The sequence below is a fragment of the Trichechus manatus genome, unplaced genomic scaffold (assembly GCF_000243295.1).
Source record: "Trichechus manatus latirostris isolate Lorelei unplaced genomic scaffold, TriManLat1.0 scaffold00034, whole genome shotgun sequence".
Taxonomy (NCBI): domain Eukaryota; kingdom Metazoa; phylum Chordata; class Mammalia; order Sirenia; family Trichechidae; genus Trichechus; species Trichechus manatus.
Window position 1 is genome coordinate 20,756,000 of NW_004443970.1, and position 6,636 is coordinate 20,762,635.

Sequence of the window (6,636 nt, forward strand, 5' to 3'; positions counted from 1 at the left end):
GCATGATGTCCTTCTCCAGGGACTGGTCCCTCCTGATAACATGTCCAAAGTATGTGAGATGCAGTCTCACCATCTTTGCTCCTAAGGAGCATTCTGGTTGTACTTCTTCCAAGACATATTTGTTTGTCCTTTTAGCAGACCATGGTATATTCAATATTTCACCAACACCACAACTCAAAGGCCTCAATTCTTCTTCGGTCTTCCTTATTCATCATCCAGCTTTCATATACATATGAGGCGATTATAAATACCGTGGCTTGGGTCAGGCACACTTTAGTCTTCAAGGTGAAATCTTTGCTTCTCAACACTTTAAGGAGGTGTTTTGCAGCAGATTTGCCCAATGCAATGCATCTTTTCATTTCTTGACTGCTGCTTCCGTGAGTGTTGATTGTGGATCTAAGTAAAATGAAATCCTTGACAACTTCAATCTTTTCTCCATTTATCATGATGTTTTTTATTGGTCCAGTTGTGAGGATTTTTGTTTTCTTTATGTTGAGGTATAATCCATACTGAAGGCTGTGGTTTTTGATCTTCGTCAGTAAGTGTTTCAAATCCCTTCACTTTCAGCAAGCAAGGTTGTATCATCTGCCTAAAGCAGGTTGTTCGTGAATCTTCCTCCAGTCTTGATGCCCCATTCTTCTTCATATAGTCCAACTTCTCAGATTATATGCTCAGCATACAGATTGAATAGGTATGGTGACCCTGACACACACCTTTCCTGACTTTAAACCACCCAGTATCACCTTGTTCTGTTAGAACGACTGTCTCTTGATCTATGTACGAATTCCTTATGAGCATAATTAGTGTTCTGGGATTGCCATTCTTTGCAATGTTATCCATAATTTGTTACGATGCACACAGTCCAGTGCCTTTGCATAGTCGATAAAACACAGGTAAACATCTTTCTGGTATTCTCCGCTTTCAGCCAAGATCCGTCTGACATCAATAATGATATTCCTGGTGTCTTAGTCATCTAGTGCTGCTATAAGAGAAATACCACAAGTGGATGGTTTTAAGAAAGAGAAGTTTATTTCCTTCCAGTAAAGGAGGCTAAAAGTCCAAATTCAGGGGGTCGGCTCCAGGGGAGGGCTTTCTCTCTCTCTGTTGGCCTTCTCATCAATGTTCCCCTGGACTAGGAGCTTCTCCGCGCAAGGACCTCAGGTCAAAACGACGCGCTTTGCTCCCGGAACTGCTTTCTTGATGGTATGAGGTCCCCCTGTCTCACTGCTCACTTCTATCTTTTGTATCTCAAGAGATTGCCTCAGGACACAATCCAATCTTGTAAATTGAGTCCTGCCTCACTAACACAACTGCTGCCCATCCTCCCTCATTAACATCATAGAAGCAGGATTTATAACATATAGAAAAATCACACAATACCAGGAATCATGGCCCAAACAAACTGATACACACATTTTCAGGGGGACATAATTCAATCCATGACACCTGGTTCCACATCCTCTTCTGAACCCTGCTTGAGTTTCTGCCGGTTCCTTGTTGATATACTACTGCAGCTGCTTTTGAACGATCTTCAGCAAAATTTTACTTGCATGCGATATTAATGATATTTTTTGATAATGTCCACATTTGGTTGGATCACCTTTCTTGGGAATAGGTATAAATATGGCTCTCTTCCAGTTGGTTGGCCTGGTAGCTGTCTTCCAAATTTCTTAGCATAGATGAGTGAGCACTTCCAGTGCTGCATCTGATTGTTGAAACATCTCAATTGGTATTCCGTCAATTCCTGGAGCCTTGTTTTTTGCCAATGCTTTCAGTGCAGCTTGGATTTCTTCCTTCAGTACCATCAGTTCCTGATCATATGTTAACTCCTGAAAGATTGAACATTGACCAATTCTTTTTGGTACAATGATTCTGTGTATTCCTTCCGTCTTCTTTTGATGCTTCTTGCATCGTTCAATATTTTCACTGTAAAATCCTTCGCTGTTGCAACTTGAGGCGGGAATTTTTTCTTCAGTTCTTTCAGCTTGAGAAACGCTGAGCGTGTTCTGCCCTTTTGGTTTTCTATCTGCAGGTCTTTGCACATGTCATTATAATACTTTACTTTGTCTTCTCGAGCTGCCCTTTGAAATCTTCTGTTCAGCTCTTTTACTTCATCATTTCTTCCTTTTGCTTTAGCTACTCGATGTTCAAGAACAAGTTTCAGAGTCTCTTCTGACACCCATTTTAGTCTTTTCTTTCTTTCCTGTCTTTTTAATGACCTCTTGCTTTCTTCAAGTATGATGTCCTTGACGTCATTCCACAATTTGTCTGGTTTTTGGTCATTAGTGTTCAGTGCATCAAATCTGTTCTTGAGATAGTCTCTAAATTAAGGTGGGATATACTCAAGGTCGTACTTTGGCTCTCATGGACTTGTTCTAATTTTCTTCAGTTTCAACTTGAACTCAGGACAGTGGGAATTCTATCACTGAACCACCACTGCCCTCACCTCAAGGTTAGAGCCACCCAGCTGATCACCTTGCTTCTCTTGACTAACTCAAACCATTCTGCCCATTGCCAAGGGAAAGATCTTTCCAAAATACAATCTGATCATATACTCTTCAGAGGTTCCTCTGCCCAAGCCTGGCTTGCAAGGCCCCTCGTGATGTTTCCTTATTGTGCTTCATCCTCACCACCACTGCTATACTACTTCTGTGTCTTGGATTTTCCATTGTCTCTCTGGTTCACAGGCATCACATATGCTTCTCCTTCTACCCTAAATCCTGCTGCCTTCCACCTTCGTTTCCCCCTATTATTCCTATGCTGGCAAATTCCTATTAAATTTTCAAGAATTATATCGCAATTGTCTATTTTCTTGATTGTCTCTCCCACTAAATTATAAAGTTCTTAGGACAGGTCCCTGGGTAGAATAATAGGTTAAGTGCTCAACTTCTAGCTGAAAGGTTGACGGTTCAAACCCACCCAGAGGCGCTCTGCTTCCAAAAGTTCACAACCTTGAAAACCCTATGGAGCAGTTCTACTCTGACACACATGGGGTCCCCATGAGTCAGAATCAACTCTGCAGCAACTAACAACAACTAGGACCTGAAACCCATTGTCGCTGAGTCAATTTTGACTCATAGCGACCCTACAGGATAGAGTAGAACTGCCCCCATAGGGTTTCCAAAGCTATAATCTTTACAGAAACAGACTGGTGGGTTTGAACTGCTGACCTTTCAGTTATCAGCAGAGCACTTAACCACTGTATCACCAGGGATCCTTACAACAGATCATGCTTTATTCACTGTCTTAGTTAGCCAGTGCTGCGGTAACACAAATACCGCAAGCAGGTGGCTTTAAAGAACAGTAATTCATTTTTTTCATAGTTCTGGAGGTTAAAAGTCCAAATCAAGGACTTGGCGATGTGGATTTTTTTCCTTTTCCTTGTTGGTAGCCCCAAGACTTCCTTGGTCTTGGTGATCCTCACATGGCATCTATCTTTCCCTGTATGTCCTCACCTCTGTGTCTAATCTGCTCTTTTTATAACTCAGAAGTGATTAGGGCTTCCCCCTCCCCCACAACAGGTTTGCCCCCAAAACACAGGTGTTGGTGAAAACCATTAAAAATCAAAGCCAAAACTGGAAAGGAAGAGACTCATATCTACATCATTGTTGTTGGACACGTAGATTCAGGCAAGTCCACCACTACTGGTCACCTGATCTGCAAAAGTGATAGCATCAACAAGAGAACCATCGAAAAATTTGGGAAGGAAGCTGCTGAGATGGGAAAGGGCCCCTTCCAGAATGCCTGGGTCTTAGATAAACTGAAAGCTGAATGTGAGTGTGGCATCACCATTGATATCTCCCTGTGGAAATTTGAGACCAGCAAGTATTTTGTGACCATCATTGATGCCCCAGGATGCAGAGACTTTATAAAAAATATGATTACAGGAACATCACAGGCTGATGTGCTGTCCTGACTGTTGCTGCTGGTGTTGGGGACTTTGAAGCTGCTTTTTCCAAGAATGGGCAGACTCATGAGTATGCTTTTCTGGCTTATACTCTAGGTGTGAAACAACTAATTATTGGTGTTAACAAAATGGATTCCGCTGAGCCACCCTACAGCCAGAAGAGATATGAGGAAATTAAGGAAGTCAGCATCTACATAAAGAAAATTGGCTACAACCCTGACACAGTATCATTTGTGCCAATTTCTTGTTGGAATGGTGACAATATGCTGGAGCCTTGGTTCAAGGGATGGAAAGTCACTCGTAAGGATGGCGATGTCAGTGGAACCATGCTACTTGAAGCTCTGGATTGCATCTTGCCACCAACTTGTCCAACTGACAAGCCTCTATGTCTGTCTCTCCAGGATGTCTACAAAATTGGTGGTATTGTCACTGTCCCTGTGTGCAGAGTGGAGACTGGTGTTCTCACACCAGGCACGGTGGTCACCTTTGCTCCAGTCAATGACACCACTGAAGGAAAGTCTGTTGAAATGCACCATGAAGCTTTGAGCAAAGCTCTGCCTGGAGACAATGTAGGCTTCAATATCAAGAATGTCTCTGTCAAAGGTGTTTGTTGTGGCAACATGGCTGGTGACAGCAAAGATGACCCACCAATGAAAGCAGCTGGTTTCACTGCTCAGGTGATCATCCTGAACCACCCAGGCCAAATCAGTGCTGGCTATGCACAGCTCACATTGCTCGGAAGTTTGCTGAGCTCAAAGAGAAGACTGATTGCCATTCTGGTAAGAAACTGGAGGACGGCCCAAATTCTTGAAGTCTGGTGATGCTGCCATCCTTGACATGGTTCCTGGCAAGCCCATGTGTGTTTAGAGCTTCTCTGACTATCCTCCTCTGAGCCATTTTGCTATTCATGATATGAGACAGATAGTTGCTGTGGGTGTCATCAAGGCAGGGAACAAAATGGCACTGGAGCTGGCAAGGTCACCAAGTCTGCTCAGAAAGCTCAGAAGGCTAAAAGAATATTATCCATAACACCTGTCATCCCAGTCTTAATCAGTAGTGGAAGAACAGTCTCAGAACTGTCTGTCTCATTGGTCATTTAAGATTAATAGTAAAAGACTGGTTAATGATAATGATGCATCTTAAAACCTTCCAAAGGAAAGGAATGTTTTGTGGACCGTTCGTTCTTTTTTTGTATGGCAGTTTTAAGTTATTAGTTTTTAAAATCAGTACTTTTTAAATGGAAACAATTTGACCAAAGCTCTGTCACAGAATTTTGAGATTCATTAAAACAAAATTTAATGAGAAAAAAAAAGTGATTAGGTTTAGGACACATTCTACACTGGTATGGATTCATTAATACAACTTTAGATTGTATTATAGAAAGTCATTACATTACTTTACATTATATCACATCACATCACATCACATCCAAAGGTATAGGGGTTAGGATTCCAATACACATTTTGGGGGGCGACAATCAATCCGTAACATTCACCATTATTTTCTTAGTGACAAGTATAGTGTCTGATGGGTAATAGTCTCTCTGTAATATTTGTTGAACTGATGGATGGATCTAATTTAATCTTCACAACAAAACTGCACAGCAAGGACTCGGGCAGACATGGATGTGGCAGCATGCTTGTCTGCTTGCCACTTTTGTCCTTTTGAATACATGCCAAATAAAACTTTCTTTTTACTTAAAAAAAAAAAAAAAACTGCATAGCAAGTATTACCATCTTCATTTAGAGAAGCTAAAAAGAAGATAAGTAACTTGCCCAAGTTCTGATAGCAAGGAGGTAGGAGTTAGGATTTAGCCTATATCAGTTTAACTATAAAGTGCATGTTCTTTCTTTTCCACCAAGCTGTGCCTTTCAACTGGAGGCAACCAAAGTACAGATATGGGCTATATATGTCTTTACTACAATTAAAAAAATAAAAGATAATAATCTTTAAACCTTAGACCTTAAACTAAGTATATCCCCTGAAGTCTTCTTTAACCCAAACAATTATTTAGCTCTATTAGTAAAGAATTTCTGTGTTGAGCATTGTTCTCTTTGTAAGAACAATCTATATGGGATCAAACTGATAACAGCAACTTGAAAGGCTAGATAGGAAACTTGGGGGCAGTGAGTTTATGTGAATACTGGAGGAACAATTTGGAAAAGGAAGGTGAGAATGGCTGCGCAACTTGGAGAATGTAATCAGTGTCACTGAACTGTACAGGTAAAAATTGTTGAATTGGTGTATGTTCTGCTGTGTATATTTTCAATAACAACAAAAACAAGATGTATTATTTAAAAACAACAAAAAATAAAGATTAAAACAAAAACAGATACAAGGACATAGTTCCTATACATGTGGCATTGAAAGTGGACAGATGTGAGTTGTCTTAGTTATCTAGTCATGCTATAACAGAAGTACCACAAGTGAGTGACTTTAACAAACAGAAATTGATTTTCTCACAGTTTAGGAGGCTAGAAGTACAAATTCAGGGCACCCACTCTAGGGGAAGGCTTTCTGTCTGTCGGCTCTGGGGGAAGGTCCTTGTTCTTGGTTCCTTGGTGATCTTTGTGTGGCATGCATCTCTCTTCTCCCATTTCTGCTTGCTTGCTTGCTTGTTTAATCTCTTTTATATCTCAAAAGAGATTGACTTAAGACACACCCTACACTAATACTGTCTCATCAACATAACAGAAAAAACCCATTCCCAAATGGGATTGTAACCACAG

At 40.9% G+C, this 6,636-nt stretch overlaps 1 pseudogene; it reads left to right on the forward strand.

Moving 5' to 3' along the window:
• Positions 1-5,007, forward strand: part of LOC101352008 (elongation factor 1-alpha 1 pseudogene) — a 32,234-nt pseudogene extending 27,227 nt beyond the window's left edge.
• The last annotated feature ends 1,629 nt before the right edge of the window (positions 5,008-6,636 follow it).